Source organism: Aquarana catesbeiana, linkage group LG02 (genome assembly GCF_042186555.1).
Source record: "Aquarana catesbeiana isolate 2022-GZ linkage group LG02, ASM4218655v1, whole genome shotgun sequence".
Lineage (NCBI taxonomy): Eukaryota > Metazoa > Chordata > Amphibia > Anura > Ranidae > Aquarana > Aquarana catesbeiana.
Window position 1 is genome coordinate 795963650 of NC_133325.1, and position 19379 is coordinate 795983028.

Sequence of the window (19379 nt, forward strand, 5' to 3'; positions counted from 1 at the left end):
CAGAGATACCAAAATCCCAATAATCACACCGAGCACTCCAGGAATGAGAAGCATTTGGGATCTAATATGACCTGATGTAAGATCTGTCAGAAAATAAATACAATGTTTAGAACATCTCTGTGTAGAGATTACATGTGTGATCAATATACAATGTATCCGTTCTACAGTCTGCTTTGTTATATTACAATATTTATACATCAGCAAACTTCAGCTTATAGAAAAGTGACGGCAGAAAAAGACCGGAGTATTCCATCGAGTCCGTTCATTTTTATTTTTTATTACCTTCATTGTCTCACTATTATATATAACCTGCACACTGACCTCATACTGTATATTTTATACACACATATATACAGTATATAGTGCAAGTCCCAGGGAAGAATGACACCCTCCTCTATTCCCCCAGTAATTGCCCCTCTCACCTCTGATCTCCAGCCGGTATTCCCGGATCTCCTCACTGACCGGGTTTGTGATCCTGACCCGGAATCTCCTCTCGGCGTCGTCTCTCTGCACACTGGGGATAATCAGCATCCTATTGTCATCTATCAGCCGGTATCTTTCAGGGAGAGGTTCCCCGTCCACCTCCCAGGTCACAGCGCTCTCTTCTCCAGAGAACTGGACGCTCACAGAGACCTCCTCACCCAGCCGGCTACAGTTACTGGTGATGTTGGAGATGAGAACCGGATCTGGAGAAGAACAGTCAACCATCAGTCACAGGTCACCAACACAGAGCCCAGATACATGGAATAGAGTGCTAGCTCTTATTGTATACTTATACTGAGGAGGACAGATGGGTAGATATCAGTGGGGAATACTGGAAATCTGTTACATGAAGAACTCCTTTCCTCTCCTCACTCATTCTGTATAATAGACACTTCTTCCCCCATAGAGTACAATGCAGTGTAGAGAAGTGTGATGTAGTATATGGACTCTTACCCAGAACACGGATCTCTGTAGAGGATATTAGATGTCCCGGATCACAGTAACACCAGATCTTATACACACAGTTGTCCTCCTTCCTGGCATGTGTCAGCTTCCAGCAGCCGCTCCCTGTGTGCAGTCGGAGTCTGGAGTCATGGGATTTAGTGTGATTGTAATAACAGTGATTTTCCAGCAATGTCCTCTCCTCTCCTCTGCATTGTCTGTACAGCTCCAGAGTAACTTCATTGTTATCCTCAGGACATTTCATATTACAGTCAGTGATGTCTGATCCGCTCTGTACATACACCGTTCCTGATGACACCGATATGATCATCATATACAGGAGACCTGGGAGGTGAATACAGATCAGAAATGTGAGCAGAACTTTCATAGTCTAAACTCCAATTGTAATTTATGGTATCATGAATATGAACAGAAGCAAAAAAAACATCCCAGCAGAGAAGAGGAACATAAACACATCGATCATTCCAAAGCCTCATCAGCTCCAGTTCTTTGTGTGTCCATTTCTATTGATGAGATTTACAACCAAAAAAATGTTGCGCTGAGTGGAGGATAATTAATATCTGTGCAGCATGGTGCAATCCTAATATAAGTACATATACACAAAATACATAACAAAAAACCTGCAATATAGTGCTCCTGTGTTCCAATCTTATATTGATCTGATAAACAATGTAGTAATGTGCTGAATAAGGATGAGCTGAACACCCCTCGGTTCGGTTCGCACCAGAACTTGCGAACAGGTAAAGAATTCGGACGAACACGCGAACACCGTTAAAGTCTATGGGACACGAACATGAAAAATCAAAAGTGCTCATTCTAATATGCAAGTTATTGTCATAAAAAGTGTTTGGGGACCCGGGTCCTGCCCCAGGGGACATGTATCAATGCAAACATTTTTTTTTAAAAACACAGTTTTTTTCGGGAGCAGTGATTTTATTAATGCTTAAGTTGAAACAATAAAAATGAAATATTCCTTTAAATATCGTGCCTGGGGGTGTCTATAGTATGCCTGTACAGTGCTGCATCTTTCCTGTGTTTGGAACAGTACCACAGCAAAATGACATTTCTAAAGGAAAAAAGTCATTTAAAACTACTCGCGGCTGTAATGAATTGTCGGGTCTCAGCAATATAGATAAAACTCATTGAAAAAAGGCATGGGCCCCCGCCCCAGTCCATTACCAGGCCCTTTGGGTCTGGTATGAATATAAGGGGAACCCCAAATTTTTAAAAAAATTTGCGTGGGGGTCCCCCCAAAATCCATACCAGGCCCTTATCTGAGCACGCAACCTGGCAGGCTGTAGAAAAAGATTGGGAATGAGAGAGTGCCCCACCCCACCTCCTGAACCGTACCAGGCCACATGCCCTCAACATGGGGGGATGCTTTGGAGTCAACCCCAAAGCACCTTGTCCCCATGTTGATGGGGACAAGGGCCTCATCCCCACCACCCTTGCCCAGTGGTTGTGGGGTCTGTGGGCGGGGGGCTTATTGGAATCTGGAAGCCCCCTTTAACAAAGAGACCCCCACATCTCGGCCTCCTGTCTTTTTTTCCTATTTTTGACACTTTTTAGTGAAATGGTAGGGGTACAATGTACCCGTTACCAATTCACATACTGGGGAGGCCGGGATCTAGTGGTCCCCTTGTTTAAAGGGGGCTTCCAGATTCCGATAAGCCCTCCCGCCTGCAGACCCCGGTACCAACCTGGGCAAGGGTTGTGGGGATGAGGCCCTTGTCCCATCAACATAGGGACAAGATGCTTTGGGGGTTAGTCCAAAGCACCCTCCCCATGTTGAGGGCATGTGGCCTGGTATGGTGCAGGAGGAAATTGGGAGGCGCTCTCTCGTCCCCCCTCTTTTCCTGTGGCCTGCCAGGTTGCATGCTCGGATAAGAGTCTGGTATGGATTTGGGGGGGACCCCTATGCCATTTTTTTTATTTTGGTGCAGGGTTCCCTTTAATATTCATACCAGACCCAATGAGCCTTGTAATGGACTGGGGGGAACCCATTCTGTTTTTTTCAATGCGTTTTATCTATATTGCCGAGACCGGACAGTTCATTACAGCCGCAATCAGTTTTAAATTACTTTTTTCCTTTAGAAATATCATTTTGCTATGGTACTGTTCTGAACACGGGAAAGATGCAGCACTTTACAGGCAGACTAAGGACACCCCCAGGCACGATATTTAACCACTTCCCACCCAGCACATAGCAGATGACGGCTGGGCGGTGGTTCAGTTAAAAAAACGATCAAGGGGTTAATATGGCGCACAATGGAGGTAGCCGAGTACATATAACTAAAAATGGTGGGGGGAAGGGGGTGGGTTGGGGGTTCCTGAGAGGGGGAACTTGATGGTGGTAGTTAATGTTTCACAACAAGTTCGGGTATTAGTCCATGTAAGGATAAAATGATGCTGAATAAATGGAAGGCAGCCAGTCTATAAAAGCTAGAAGAAGCTCTGGAACAAATAAAAAAGAAAGAAGGACGGCGCCCTCTAAGTGCAGCATGTATGTTAAAAATATTTATTACAATAGATAAAAACACTCACATTTGAGTTGCTAAAAACCAGCATGTAAAGTAGTTTCATCCGCGTGCTCTCGGGGGATGTGGGTGTCACGGCCAGTTCAGGGGTTCCTGGGATGTGAGTCCTGTAACCTGGGTCCTGGTAGCTGTTCCGGTGGTGCCGAGGGTCCTCAGAGCCTCCGGGCGGCCAGGATATCGGTCATGGATCCTCCGTGGAGCGCCGTGCTGACCTGCGTCTTCACTTCCGGGAGCGGGGTGAGGCGGGCGGTGCTTCGCGTTCGGAGCATGCATGCTCCTTCATCAGGCTATGCTGGTGGCCATATTCAGTGTGGGAATTTATACCATAGGCAATGGGAGGGGTGGAGAGGTAATTGAGAGGAGGGCGGGACTATGTATAATGATTGGGCACGTAGGTAACCATGGAGATGGGGTGTACACAATGTGGAAGGGGAGTGGAAGGAGACGGGGAGTGGACGGGGCGGGGAGTGAGGAGGGGGGGAAAAAAAAAAAAAAAAATGCAAATGAGTGTGTTGTGGTAAGAACATATATGTGTGTATATGGAATGTGGAGTAAGGAGAAGGAGGTCTATAGGAAGAGGAATGTTGTATTGATCATAGTGGACGGGAACAAAATATATATACATATATACATGTATACATATATACATACACATACACACACACATATCTACATATATACATACACGTCAACATATATGGGAAGGGAATACAAAAATGCAGAAAATGGTATATAATTAAATAGGTATATAATTATAGGGAGAGATTGGTGGTATATATGAGAAGAAATGACGCAATGATGGAAAAGGGATAAAACATGTACAATGTATATACGTGTGTAAACACAAAGAACCGTTTAAAAAGGATCCCTTCACACACACATACACATATATACACATTTAAATGACGCATAAGATTGGGACAAAAGAAGGGGGGAGTGTGTTTCCAGACGGGTATTTGGGAATGAGAGGAATGTTATGGGAAATACTGGGAAATAAATAAATAAAAGTAAAAATAATAAAAATAATAAAAATATATATAGAAATATAAATAAAAATAAAGATAAATATAAATATATATATATATGTAAAAATAAAAATACAAGTACAAATAAATAAACAATAAATAAATAAAAAAATATATAAAAAATAAGGAAATTAAAAATAAAATATTTTTTAATAAGAATAAAAATAAATAAAAAATAAAGATAGGAATAAAAATAAAAATGGTATGTGTTATACACTAGGGCTATGTGGATAGGGGTAATGGGTGGCAGACGGGTATACCCATACACGTGCTCCACGTGGACTGTAAGTTAATGGGGTAGTGACTAGATGATGGATAAAACAATAAATGAGACAACAGGTAGGACAATGGATGAAACAATACATGGTGAATTGCGATGAGATGATGTGATGAGGCAGGGATATGGTTGGGGTCACAGCAAAATGTTAATTTCAATGCCTTCATTGAGGCCTCCTGGCGATAAAGTGTCCAGTGTGTATATCCAGTAGTTTTCTCTTTCACACAACCTTTTGTAGCGTTCAGCGGTAGGGAGGGTGGGTGGGATAGACTCAATAACCCACACGCATAGCCCTGAAGATGTTTGTCCATGATGTTCTTTAAAATGTCTTGGTACACTATGCTTGTCAATGCCCTTCTCTACAAGGTTACGATGCTCACCAAACCTTTTGCGGAGCGGGCGTATAGTGCGGCCTACGTATAGTAGGCCGCAGGGGCATGTGAGGCAATAGACCACATAATCTGAACCACAATTAAAGAAGTCGGGGATGACATATAGTTTACCCTTATGGTGGAAGTCTTTTTGCCTATGTGTAACATGGGCGCATGTGAGGCAGAGGGGCTTCCTACATTGATACATGCCTTTGATGTTAAAGAAGGTTAAGGGGGCACTGACGGTGGGGCGTGCTGTTTTCACTTTGCTTGGTGCTTTTTGGGCCTTTATATTCTTAGCCCGTCTGTAGGTGACCAGTGGTTTATCACTTATGGTGGGTTTTAGATGCGGATCCTCACGCAGAATGGACCAGTGTTTGGTGAAGATCTTTTCCATTTGCTTAAATCTGTTGTGGTATTGTGTCACAAATCTGACGGGTTGGGTAGTGTCGTCTGTACTGGTTTGTCTCTTGTCCTTCGCGTTTTCACTGAGATAGTATTGGAAGGCATCTTCTATGATGTGGTCTGGATAACCCTTGTCTTTGAATTTGGCTTTGAGTAGTAGGCCGTGTGTTTCATAGTCCTGTAGGCGCGTGCAATTGTGTTTCAGGCGGCAGAACTGGCTTTTTGGGATGTTTTTAACCCATCGTGGGTGATGGCAACTGTTAAAGTGTAGGTAAGAATTTCCTGAGGTGGATTTTGTATAATTCTGGGCGCAGATGGTGTTTTCATAGTGGAAGAGTTCCAGATCCAAAAAGGCCAGTTTGTTATTGTCTGTGACTGATGTGAATGATAGACCCATGGAGTTGTTGTTGCAGTGTTGGACGAAGGGTAGGATGGTGGTTTCTGGACCATCCCAGATAATGACTACGTCATCTATGTAGCGCCCGTAATAGACTATGTGGGGCGCATATGGGTTATTGTTGTGTATATGTTGTAGCTCCCAGTAACCCATGGTAAGGTTCGCGTAGCTGGGAGCAAAATTGGCCCCCATGGCAGTTCCTTTTGTTTGAATATAGAAGTCTCCGTGGGATTCAAAATAATTGTGGGTTAGGCAGAATTCTAATATTTCCAGTAAGAATTGGTTCTGACGTGGGTTGAGTGATGGATCATTGTTGAGGTAGTGTCGTACAGCTTGTAAACCAATGTTATGGGGAATGGACGTGTATAGTGAGACCACATCTAGCGAGAGCCAGCGGTATGTCGGTTCCCAGGAGTAGTATCGTAGCATGTTCAGAAGGTGGATGCTGTCTTTAATATAGGAAGGTAGGTTCTGTACTATACCTTGTAGAAAATGATCAATGTAGATAGAGAAGTAGCTGGTTACGCTTTCCATGGCCGCCACTATTGGTCTACCAGGAGGGTGTGTGGGGTCTTTGTGCACCTTCGGAAGGTGGTAAAAGTAGGGCCTTTTGTAAAAGTCGTGTTTAAGAAATGAGGCTTCGGATGCAGTAACTATACCATCTGCTTGTGCTCGATCTATTAGGTTGTGAGCTTCAATAGAGAATTTGGGTAAGGGATCTCCGGAAAGTTTTTTGTATGTGGATGTGTCCGATAGGAGTCTAGTTGTTTCCAGCATGTAGTCTGCACGGTTCTGGACTACGATACCACCTCCTTTATCTGCGGGCTTAATAACCAGTTGTCTGTTGTTGGTGAGTGATTTAAGAGCCGTGCGTTCTGCTGGGGTTAAGTTAGATGGTGGATTGGAACGTGAGTTGGACATTTGACACATTCGTAGTATATCAGCATATACAACCTGATAGAAGGTCTGGACGTAAGGTCCTTTGGCAAATGTGGGATAAAAGATAGATTTCGGTTTGAAATTAGTGTGTAAGATGGGTGGAGAGGTAGGTGGATGTTGAGTTAGAGATTCAATCTGGTCGTCAATGTAGAGATCTTCCAACTGGTCTAGGGCTATGAGTTCTGCGGGTCCTAGGGTGGAGGAGTCTTCTGTAGTAGTACTGCATTCAGCGTGGTCATTAGTAGTATATGGAGTAGTGTTTGGGGTAATGTTTGGGGTACCATTACCCTTCTTAGTGTCTTGAATGTTGAAATATCGTTTGATGGTGATATTTCTAATGAACCTATTGAGATCCAAGAAGAGAGTGAAAGGGTTGGGAGATGCTGTGGGGGCGAAGGTGAGCCCGCGTGCTAGTAGAGATTTTTCAGGCATGGATAAAGTGTGATCAGAGAGGTTGAAGATTTTTACAGTCTGCGCAATTTCTCCCTCCTTTTTGTGTCTGTGTCTCCCCCCTCTCCTGCCTCGTCGGTAAGCTTTCTTTTTGGGCAGGGTTGGAGGGTGATCACTAAAAAAGAGGGGGTAGGGGTGGGAGATATATGTTTGTTGGTCGGACTGTAAATGGGGGGTGATGAGATGGCGTGGATACTGGGGTGGTCCATGGTGGGCCCAGATGCTTGAGTGATCTTGGGCTGTGCGGTGTGTAGATTCCCAATACCAAAATCCAGAGTGGATGACTGGGGGTCCTCATAAGTGCTGTGATCTGATATGGCACTGCCGGTCTGTGTTTCTTTGAGGGTAACTGGTATGGGAGGGATTGAGGTAAGGATGCCAGTGTGGGGTTTCTTCTTCATACTCTTGGAAGTTTTGGGTGTACTGGAGGAAGAAACTGGCACGGGGGGTGTTGGACTATGATGGTCCTCTTTTGGTGTGGGTGTGGGCTGTGGCTGTCTGGAAGGTGCCGGTGGCCTATGTGGTTTATAAGGCTTGGTGGAGGGGCCTTGAAAGGATAAGAGGGCCGTGGTGGGCCTAGGGCGTGGTTCTCTTGCCCTGATGGGGTGTGGAGATTGGGGTGGTTGTTAACTTTGGGGGGTGTGTATTGCGTCTGGGTTTTTTCCAACAGTGGATCCTGTTGGAGTTGTAATCGTCAAAGTCTCTGCGTATCTTCTGTAATTTACATTTGATGAGGCAATCCTCTTGGTACTTAGTGTTAAGTTTCAGTTTTTTGTACCATGAGGTGGGTAGGGGTGTAATGTATGATCTTAGTTCATCTATAAGATTGGTTAATTTGGACGATAATGAGTTGAATAGGGTATCCCTTTGCTTGATGATGATTTCCATCCATTTTTGAGTGCAGAATTCGGATATGGTGGACCATTCAGCAGCTAAATCTGCGCCCAGGAATGAGCAAGTCTTTTGGTTTCTGAGACCTCTGGGAGAAATTTTGTAGTTCAAATACAGTTCCAAGAAGAACTTATCCCACCATTGTTGGTTGATGTTATTGATGGTGTCCTCTATTTTGCGAAACTTCGCACATATGTGTCTGTATTCCAGACGGGGGATATTTGCTGATGGGAGGAAGTATCCATCTGGGAAGTGTGCGTATAAGTCATCTAATATGGTGTACTTGACTGATTCTATTTTTTGTATAATTTCCATGGTTACTATACAGCATAGGCTTGAAGTATTAGGTATGTAAACTGGGGGGGAAGTAAATCACATAAACATAATGGGGCTGAAGATGAATGTACAATAATAATAATTGGCATAGATCCAGAGGCTGCGCATATATGTGAACTTCTTAAGAGGAGATAAAAAAAAAAACGATCAAGGGGTTAATATGGCGCACAATGGAGGTAGCCGAGTACATATAACTAAAAATGGTGGGGGGAAGGGGGTGGGTTGGGGGTTCCTGAGAGGGGGAACTTGATGGTGGTAGTTAATGTTTCACAACAAGTTTGGGTATTAGTCCATGTAAGGATAAAATGATGCTGAATAAATGGAAGGCAGCCAGTCTATAAAAGCTAGAAGAAGCTCTGGAACAAATAAAAAAGAAAGAAGGACGGCGCCCTCTAAGTGCAGCATGTATGTTAAAAATATTTATTACAATAGATAAAAACACTCACATTTGAGTTGCTAAAAACCAGCATGTAAAGTAGTTTCATCCGCGTGCTCTCGTGGGATGTGGGTGTCACGGGCCAGTTCAGGGGTTCCTGGGATGTGAGTCCTGTAACCTGGGTCCTGGTAGCTGTTCCGGTGGTGCCGAGGGTCCTCAGAGCCTCCGGGCGGCCAGGATATCGGTCATGGATCCTCCGTGGAGCGCCGTGCTGACCTGCGTCTTCACTTCCGGGAGCGGGGTGAGGCGGGCGGTGCTTCGCGTTCGGAGCATGCGTGCTCCTTCATCAGGCTATGCTGGTGGCCATATTCAGTGTGACCCAGGTTACAGGACTCACATCCCAGGAACCCCTGAACTGGCCCGTGACACCCACATCCCCCGAGAGCACGCGGATGAAACTACTTTACATGCTGGTTTTTAGCAACTCAAATGTGAGTGTTTTTATCTATTGTAATAAATATTTTTAACATACATGCTGCACTTAGAGGGCGCCGTCCTTCTTTCATTTTTATCGGTGGTTCAGTTATCCTGACTGGGCGTCATATGACGTCCAGCAGGATAACATGCCGCCGTGCACCCGTGGGGGCGCACATCGCGGCGATCAGTGGAGCGGTGTGTCAGTCTGACACACCGCTCCACCTATCTTGGTAAAGAGCCTCCGGCGGAGGCTCTTTACCATGTGATCAGCCGTGTCCAATCACAGCTGATCACGATGTCAATAGGAAGAGCCGTTGATCGGCTTTTCCTCACTCGCGTCTGACAGACACGAGTAGAGGAGAGCCACTCGGCGGCTCTCCTGACAGGGGGGGTCTGCGCAGATTGTTTATCAGTGCAGCCCCCCCTCAGATCACCACACTGGACCACCAGGGATCGCCACTAGGACCACCAGGGAGAGGGGCAACATGTGGATGGCCAGGTATGTACCCCATGGCCATCCACATGCGCCCAATGTGCCCAGTCAATGCCCAATCTGTGCCAATCAGTGCCCACAAATGGGCACTGATTGGCACCATTATATAGCACTGATGCCCAGCAATGTCACCCTTAGGGGCATCAGTGCCATCAATCAGTGTCAATTGGTGCCACCTGTCAGTGCCCATCTGTGCCACCCAGTGCCACCAATAAGTACCCATCAATGCCACCTACAAATGCCCATCAGTGCCGCATATGAGTGCCCATCGGTGCCGCATACCAGTGCCACCTATCAGTGCCGCCTATCAGTGCTCATCATCAGTGCCGTCAGTGCCACCTCATCGGTGCCACCTCATCGGTGCCACCGTATCAGTGCCCGTCAGTGCAGCCATATCAGTGTCTGTCATTGAAGAAGAAAACATACTTATTTCCAAAAAATTTTAACAGAAACAAAGAAAAACTTTTTTTTTTCAAAATTTTCCGTCTTTTTTTATTTGTTGCGCAAAAAATAAAAACCGCAGAGGTGATCAAATACCACCAAAAGAAAGCTCTATTTGTGGGAACAAAATGATAAAAAAAACTGTTTGTGTACAGTTTTGTATGACCGCGCAATTGTCATTCAAATTGTGACAGCACTGAAAGCTTAAAATTGGCCTGGGCGGGAAGGTGTCCAAGTGCCTGGTATTGAAGTGGTTAAAGGAATATTTCATTTTTATTGTTTCACTTTAAGCATTATTAAAATCACTGCTCCTGAAAAAACTGGCGTTTTTAAAACTTTTTTTTTCATTGATACATGTCCCCTGGGGCAGGACCCGGGTCTCCAAACACTTTTTATGGCAATAAATTGCATATAAGCCTTTAGAATGAGCACTTTTGGTTTTTCATGTTAGTGTCCCATAAACTTTAACGGGGTTCCGCAGATTTTGAATTTGCCGCAAACACCGCATAATGTTCGTTGTTTGCCGAAAGACCGAACAACCAAAGTTCGGCCCAAACTTATGCTCAGGCTGAACCATTCGCCCATCCCTAGTGCTGAACAGATCATCTCTAATAAGTGAGCAACATCATACATCAGTACAACCTAATATGAATTCATACAAAATCTCATAATAAAATATTAATATTAAAGTGCTCATGTGCTCTATTACTGAATAACATTTGATGTGCAAAACATGCTTAAAGTGGAATTCCACCCAAAAATGGAAAATCTGCTTCAAGTGATGGTGACCCCCTGACATGCCACATTTGGCATGTAATTTTTTCAGGGGGGAGTGTATACCCTCTTTTTAGAGGCATCCAGATCTCACTTCCTCCCGGGGCTCTGCAAGGAAGTTCACCTCTCCCCCTCCCTCCCTGCATACTTCTGGGACACATCACAGGTCCCAGAAGATTGCCTGGCCAATCACAGCGTGCATGCGCAGCCTGCATATGCGCAGCGCATGCCCGGCTGTGAATTCACAGCCGGGCTCCCACAGTTACAATGCCAGGGCCGCAGAGAGGAGGAGGAGAGGAGCGGGGCTTCATTCGCCCGCATCACTGGACCGTGGGACAGGTGAGTGTCCGATTATTAAAAGTCAGCAGCTACAATTTTTGTAGCTGCTAACTTTTAAATGGGTGGAACTCCGCTTTAATAGTAAAAGTCCATAGTAAACCATGCGCTGAAAATTTCCTTGTGACAAGTGCTCCAAACTTAAAAGGTAAGTGCCACACTTAGGTGCTCCCCTTTGGTAATACCCTCACCTTAGGGCGTGTGACCGCACACCTAGGTTTGGTCTAACACACTTACGAGCCACCCCTGGGCTCTGTGGGAATGAGCTGCTCAGGTATCCCGGATCATCCTAGAGTGGTATCCTCATAATAATAGAAAAAGAGCTGGATAGTGTAATACTGTTTTTAAAAACCCTTTATTTAAAAAACCACAACAAGTGGGTACTCACATGTAACAAGTGCTTAGAACGCATCAAACTAAACAGGCAATCAGAGTGTATCTGTAGGGCTATCATTCTATTCCGCAGCAGCTGATACCAAACACTGTCCTGTCCCCTCCCCCACACGTATCGACACAGGGAATCACGTGTCTTCCTCAGGGGGATTTGGACGGCTGGCTCAGCGAAAAAAATTGGTAATTGGCAGCCATTTTAGTGTAGTTCAAAAGCCCCATAATTGAAGACATATTCAATCAGATAAAAGTCCTTAACTACTAATCTATACTATTACTCAGAATGGTGTTTGAACAGATCGATATCCTCGCAGATCATGTTCACAAATACCATAAATGCATCACATACAGAGCATAATTAACCACTTCAGCCCCGGAAGATTTGGCTGCTGAATAACTGGGCCATTTTTTGCGATTTGGCACGGTGTTGCTTTAACTGACAATTGCACGGTCATGCAACGCTGCACCCACAAGTAGAGCTTTTTGGTGGTATTTGATCGCCTCTGCGTTTTTTTTTTGTGCTATAAACAAAAAAAGAGCGACAATTTTGAAAAAAAACAAACACAATATTTTTTACTTTTTGGTATAATAAATATCCCCATTTTTTTTTAAAAAAGCTAATTTTTTCTTAGTTTAGGCTGATATGTATTCTTCTACATATTTTTGCTGGAAAAAAATAAAAAAACATTTGCAATAAGCGTACATTGATTGGTTTGCACAAAAGTTATAGCGTCTACAAATTAGGGGATAGATTTATGGCATTTTTATTATTATTATTTTTTTTTCTAGTAATGGTGGCGATCTGCTATTTTTATCAGGACTGCGACATTATGGTGGACACATCGGACACTTTTGACACGTTTTTGGGACCGTTGGCATTTATATAGCGATCAGTGCTATAAAAATGTCACTGGTAGGGAAGGGGTTAACACTAGGGGGCAATCAAGGGGTTAACTGTGTTCCCTAGTGTGTTTCTAACTGTAGGGGGATTGGACTGACCTAGAGGAAGTGATGGATTGTGGTTCCTAGCTAATAGGAACTCATGATCTGTCACGCCTCACAGAACAGGGATTTGTGTGTTTACACACACACACACACACACACGTCCCTGTTCTGCCTCACGTGGCCGCAATTGCTTGTGGCTGGAAGTCAACGCGACCATCGGCCACAAGCATCAGCACCCCCACTATGCATCAGGCGTGTAAGCGCACCTGCTATCCCGATTCCACAAGCCGAAGTATAGCTATGATGGCTCATGGGATCGTGCCGACCTGACGCAGTAAAATGACGGCGGCTGGTCGGTAAGCGGTTAATAGGCAAGTACAATGATTAACAATGATAATAAATGAAATATAAAAACAATATGATTAGTTCCCACTATACAAACATGTGAGGGTTCAATTAATTTACATATAAAGTCACTAACAAATATTAGCAGATAAATAATATTCGGCTAATGCTCACTGGTAAGCCATATCGCTGGTCCCTATAGGCATAAATGTAAATATATAACCCGCTAATGAATGTGAGGCTGTGAATAATCATTCACCATGGAATGTAAGCTACATCCCGAATGTAGCAAAGTAAACAAACCCTGCCCGCTGTTACATAGGAATAATGCCAAAAGGAAACCAAATCCCATGAATAACCCATATATCCCCAAACAAAGGTTGACAAGATGTCACCCCAGGGACCACAACCCCTCATAAAGGGTGAATAAATATAATATAAAATAATAATAAGCTATAATAATAGGGAACCTGCTACTCTGTTAGCAGACCCCTATGAAAAGGTACCACTAGGTGGCTGCCCTAAGTAGCCACTATATTAAACCCCCCAAAATAGAGACTCTAACCCCCATATTGGGTGAGCGCTAGCTCAACCCCAATTATATACAAATAAAATGTACCATAATAATAACGTATACACTATCTAACAACCTATATGTTGAATATGGGCCTATCATAAAGAAGGTCTCCCCTTATGTGAAATTCAGAAAATCTAATGGGTGTTATCAGAGGATATTACCGGTCACTAAGATGGCATCTAAGGTCAAACTCCCACCGGCATAAGAGACCCCCATCTGGTGAATCCACCATGATTCCCTCTTACTAATCTCCCTAATGTAGTCACTATATTAGTGTAGTTACTCTATTGATGACCTTGTCATGGCCAGTTGGGGACTACTGATCACTGATGGGAGATCTGCAGACTTGGGAAGATGGAGGGAAAAAAAATTAGGATCCATTTACACAATCAAACAAAAAAATTCCTAAATCACTTGCCAGCCAACCTGCAATGAACCAAATTATTGTGTCTAACAGTTCAAGTTAAAACAAGGGGTTTAGTTTGCACACATTTGCAAATACATGTGTGATCTGCAGAGTCACGTCATGATACTCCAGTGTACTGCAGTCCTAATGCTATAAATTGAGAGCCTCCAAAGTTGGAGCAATATAAAATAATGGATAGATTAAGGGCAGGTATGGCTGGGGGGAGCGCACCCCTCCTTAAAGGTACAGGGACACACTATACACCCAGCAAATTTATAGAGTTAGGGCTGAAGTACACTGGGGTACCCTGAAGTGGTCTCTGCAGATTACTCGTGTATTTGCATGTTTGCAAACTAAATCTCTTGTTTTAATGTGAACTGTTGGACGGGACATTTCAGTTTGTTGCAGGCTGGTTGGTAAGTGAGCTGGGAACTTTTGTTTGTTGTTTTTTTTTTACACGCATCACACTTCCATGTGTTCCTTGCTGCAAAGGCCAGTTACAGATTGGGGTGGTTGCCATTTGTTTGTTCCATTTACACGAGCAATGTCATCACACAGAATAATTGTACAAAACTGGATTAGATTTGGAAGGCAAACCAAGGTAGGGGGCAGGAAGAGAACAGTCCTAGAAATTAACAAGAGAAAAGTGGTCAAGGAAGCCGACACATTGAGGACTCCGGTGCTAACCAATAATACAGGTGGGAGTAACCACAAAATAAACTGCCAATAAAAAGAAAACAAAAAATAGTGTAAAGAGACATCAATTTATAAGCCACCGAGTCATACAAAACTCTAAAAAGTTTTATTGAAAAATGTATAAAATGTATCCAGAACAAAAATACAGAACATACATATACAGTCAGGTCCATAAATATTGGGACATCGACACAATTCTAATCTTTTTGGCTTTATACATCACCACAATGGATTTGAAATGAAATGAACAAGATGTGCTTTTTAAAGATGTTCCAAACAGTTGATTTGGACACACCTAATGTTTTTGCTATCTCTCTGATGGGTTTGGTTTGTTTTTTCAGCCTAATGATGGCTTGCTTCACTGATAGTGACAGCTCTGTGGATCTCATATTGAGAGTTGACAGCAACAGATTCCAAATGCTGGTGGTGTATAGAGCCAAAAAGATTAGAATTGTGTCGATGTCCCAATATTTATGGACCTGACTGTATGAAAAAGCACTATATTCCCATCAGCCCCCTACCTCCCAAAACACCCAATTAAAAGAAAAGTACTAATAAAACTAAAAGAACCCCATATCCCACCACCAAAAAAGTTTTTCCATGCAGCAGGAAATAAGGAAAGATCCTAAAAGCAAAAATAAGAAAGTCACAATGGAGACACAAGTGATGATGACCCCGCAGAAAAACCACACAGAGTGGAGAGAGAGCCTGAGAGCAATCCATAGGGAGCGCATGAATATACAAACCTCATGAAAACTATGATAATTCACAATAGGTAATAATGGAATCGCTTATGTTCAGGATATCAATAATTAATAAGGAGAATATTAGTTTTTATTGCTCTACAGGAGAAAAGCTCTATATATATATATATTTGTACACAGAACAGTTTGTCTGGATTGATCCATCTAATTGCAACAAGTTAACTCCGTTCAGGAGGCGTCTCCCATGTATTGTTCAGCTGGATGGATAAATCTATTTATAAATCCACAATACATGTGAAGGGTCTATTTTATCCCTCTGTATGGGATTCATCTTCTGCCAGCTGCTTTCATCCAGACCTTTCCTCCTGTACTACAATCATCATCTGATTTGCTTTACATTTAACTTCTTGTTTTCAGGGACCGGTGCTCTGTCTTTGAAAGTTCTACAATTGCAGCAACTGAAATTTTCTGATTAAGTAAATATTCTTCTGATTATTGATATCCAGAGCATCTGAGCGATTGATTTATTATCTATTGTGAATTACTATAGTTTTTATGAGGTTTGTATATTCTTGCACTCCCCATGGAATTGCTCTCAGGATCTCCACTTTTTTTTTTTGCAAGGTCATCACTTGTGTCTCCATTGTGACATTCTTATTATGATCTTGTATTCTTCCCTGCTGCATGGAGGAAGTTTTTTTGGTGGTGGGGTATGTGGTTCTCCGTTATTTTACTTTTGTTTGGGTGTTTTGGGAGGGAGAAGAGGACTGAGGGGAATACAGAGTTTCTTCTTGTATTTGTTCTGGATACATATTTTATACATTTTTCAATAAAAATATTTTTATATTTGTGGATCTGGTGACTCGGTAGGTTATAAATGAGTGTCTTTCCACTATTCTTTTCTTTTTATTGTCAGGAAGAGAAAAATCTGTTAACTCCCATTTAGTATTCCATCAGTATGTGCAGAGGGAAGGAGTCCGTCTCAGGAGTCCCCAACCTTTTTAGCACCCCGGGACCGACTTTAATCATCCCGACACCATGACTTCAATGTGTCACTTGTCATTGTAGCCATCAGATGAGAGCCCCTCCCCCCAGTACCAGTGCTATACCCCCTGTCAGTGTATGGAGAGCCCCCTCCCCCAGTACCAGTGCTGTACCCCCTGTCAGTGTATGGAGAGCCCCTCCCCCCAGTACCAGTGCTGTACCCCCTGTCAGTGTATGGAGAGCCCCTCCCCCCAGTACCAGTGCTGTACCCCCTGTCAGTGTATGGAGAGCCCCCTCCCTCCAGTACCAGTGCTATACCCCCTGTCAGTGTATGGAGAGCCCCTCCCCCCCAATACCAGTGCTATACCCCCTGTCAGTGTATGGAGAGCCCCTCCCCAGTACCAGTGCTGTACCCCCTGTCAGTGTATGGAGAGCCCCCCAGTACCAGTGCTGTACCCCCTATCAGTGTATGGAGAGCCCCCTCCCCCCAGTACCAGTGCTGTACCCCCTGTCAGTGTATGGAGAGCCCCCCAGTACCAGTGCTGTACCCCCTATCAGTGTATGGAGAGCCCCCTCCCCCCCAGTACCAGTGCTGTACCCCCTGTCAGTGTATGGAGAGCCCCCCTCCCCCCAGTACCAGTGCTGTACCCCCTGTCAGTGTATGGAGAGCCCCCTCCCCCCACTACCAGTGCTGTACCCCCTGTCAGTGTATGGAGAGCCCCTCCCCCCAGTACCAGTGCTGTACCCCCTGTCAGTGTATGGAGAGCCCCCTCCCTCCAGTACCAGTGCTATACCCCCTGTCAGTGTATGGAGAGCCCCTCCCCCCAATACCAGTGCTATACCCCCTGTCAGTGTATGGAGAGCCCCTCCCCAGTACCAGTGCTGTACCCCCTGTCAGTGTATGGAGAGCCCCCCAGTACCAGTGCTGTACCCCCTATCAGTGTATGGAGAGCCCCCTCCCCCCAGTACCAGTGCTGTACCCCCTGTCAGTGTATGGAGAGCCCCCCAGTACCAGTGCTGTACCCCCTATCAGTGTATGGAGAGCCCCCTCCCCCCCAGTACCAGTGCTGTACCCCCTGTCAGTGTATGGAGAGCCCCCCTCCCCCCAGTACCAGTGCTGTACCCCCTGTCAGTGTATGGAGAGCCCCCTCCCCCCACTACCAGTGCTGTACCCCCTGTCAGTGTATGGAGAGCCCCTCCCCAGTACCAGTGCTATACCCCCTGTCAGTGTATGGAGAGCCCCTCCCCAGTACCAGTGCTGTACCCCTATCAGTGTATGGAGAGCCCCCTCCCCCCCAGTACCAGTGCTGTACCCCCTGTCAGTGTATGGAGAGCCCCCTCCCCCCAGTACCAGTGCTGTACCCCCTGTCAGTGTATGGAGAGCCCCTCCCCCCCAGTACCAGTGCTGTACCCCTATCAGTGTATGGAGAGCCCCCTCCCCCCCAGTACCAGTGCTGTACCCCCTGTCAGTGTATGGAGAGCCCCCTCCCCCCAGTACCAGTGCTGTACCCCCTGTCAGTGTATGGAGAGCCCCCTCCCCCCAGTACCAGTGCTATACCCCCTGTCAGTGTATGGAGAGCCCCCCCCCCAGTACCAGTGCTGTACCCCCTGTCAGTGTATGGAGAGCCCCTCCCCCCAGTACCAGTGCTGTACCCCCTGTCAGTGTATGGCGAGCCCCCCCAGTACCAGTGCTGTACCCCTTTTTCTTCTCTTCTCTCCCCCCCTTTCAACTTTACTATCTTTCTTGTTTTTTTTATAAGACGTAGAAAGTTCTTTTGGTTTAATTGCATCTGGGACCCCAGAGGGAAGGTTTCCCCAGGGGTGTATATAACTAAGGTTTTAGCACTCTCGTATGATTCCCTAGACTCTAAGCTATAATTACTGGAGGCGATTTGGGGTCTCCCTGAGATTTGGCCAGTCACAGTGTGATCCCTCTGGGGTGCCGACGGAATCTCTCCTGTCCCCTCCACTTGGCCTACCGAAGGTAATGGGATATCCCCATTTAGGGCAAAGGTCATTCATTTTAATGGAAACCTGTTTTGTTCACAGACCTGAGCTATTTACCTAACAAATGTTGTCATATAAGATCTGCAGCCCCATCTGGGGCCCGACTATGTTTGATCTGTCTATAATATCTTTATGGATTGTGTTTTGTTTACCTTTTTTGAAAACCAATAAAATATTTTGAAAGAAAGTCCTCTGTGTACAGATCAGATCCCAATCATAAGGCTGCTGAGCCAATGAAGAGTGAGAAGAACCCGATAGAGTTAGGAGTCTCCTTCCTGCCGCAGCAATCTGACCCACATGTGGTGATCACTCCTCTCTATACAGGGGGTTCAAAAAGGAGTTTATGTCCCCTAAGGCTCGATTCACATCTATGCATGTTGGCTTTGAGCGTTTCTGCAGTGCTTTTTGCGGTGCTTGCCACATTTTTGAACATGCGTTTTTGCCGTGATTTGCCCTTTTTTTTTTTTACACTGTTTTTTTTTACAATGTGGTTGCTTAGCAACCAGCTATATACAGTGTAAAAAAAAAGAAAGAAAAAAAAAAACGCAAACCACAAATCGCTGTAAAAACGCGGTACTTGCGTTTTGTATGCGGGTCCATTGAATTCTTCTGTTACATGCAAAACGCTGTATTTTGCATGAAAAAAGTCCCCAACCCTTTCCAAAAACGCAGAGGCACAAAAATGCATTAATGTGAACATGTTCCATAGGAACCCATGTTAAAAAATGTCCCTGCATTTCTGCAAAATGCATCAAAAAACGCATTAGTGTGAATCGAACCTAAGTGTGTGCGTATATATGTATGTATGTATGTATATGTATGTGTGTGTGTATATATGTATGTATGTATATGTAT

The 19379-nt window shown here is 44.6% G+C and overlaps 1 long non-coding RNA gene across 1 annotated transcript in view; it reads right to left on the reverse strand.

Moving 5' to 3' along the window:
* The window catches only part of LOC141129449 (uncharacterized), a 24317-nt gene continuing 4938 nt past the window's right edge, over positions 1–19379 (reverse strand). Inside the window, exons 2-3 of the long non-coding RNA XR_012241830.1 lie at positions 423–1269; positions 1–83 (exon numbers count right to left, since the gene is read on the reverse strand). This is a non-coding gene — a long non-coding RNA (uncharacterized lncRNA). The remainder of the gene's footprint in view (positions 84–422; positions 1270–19379) is intronic.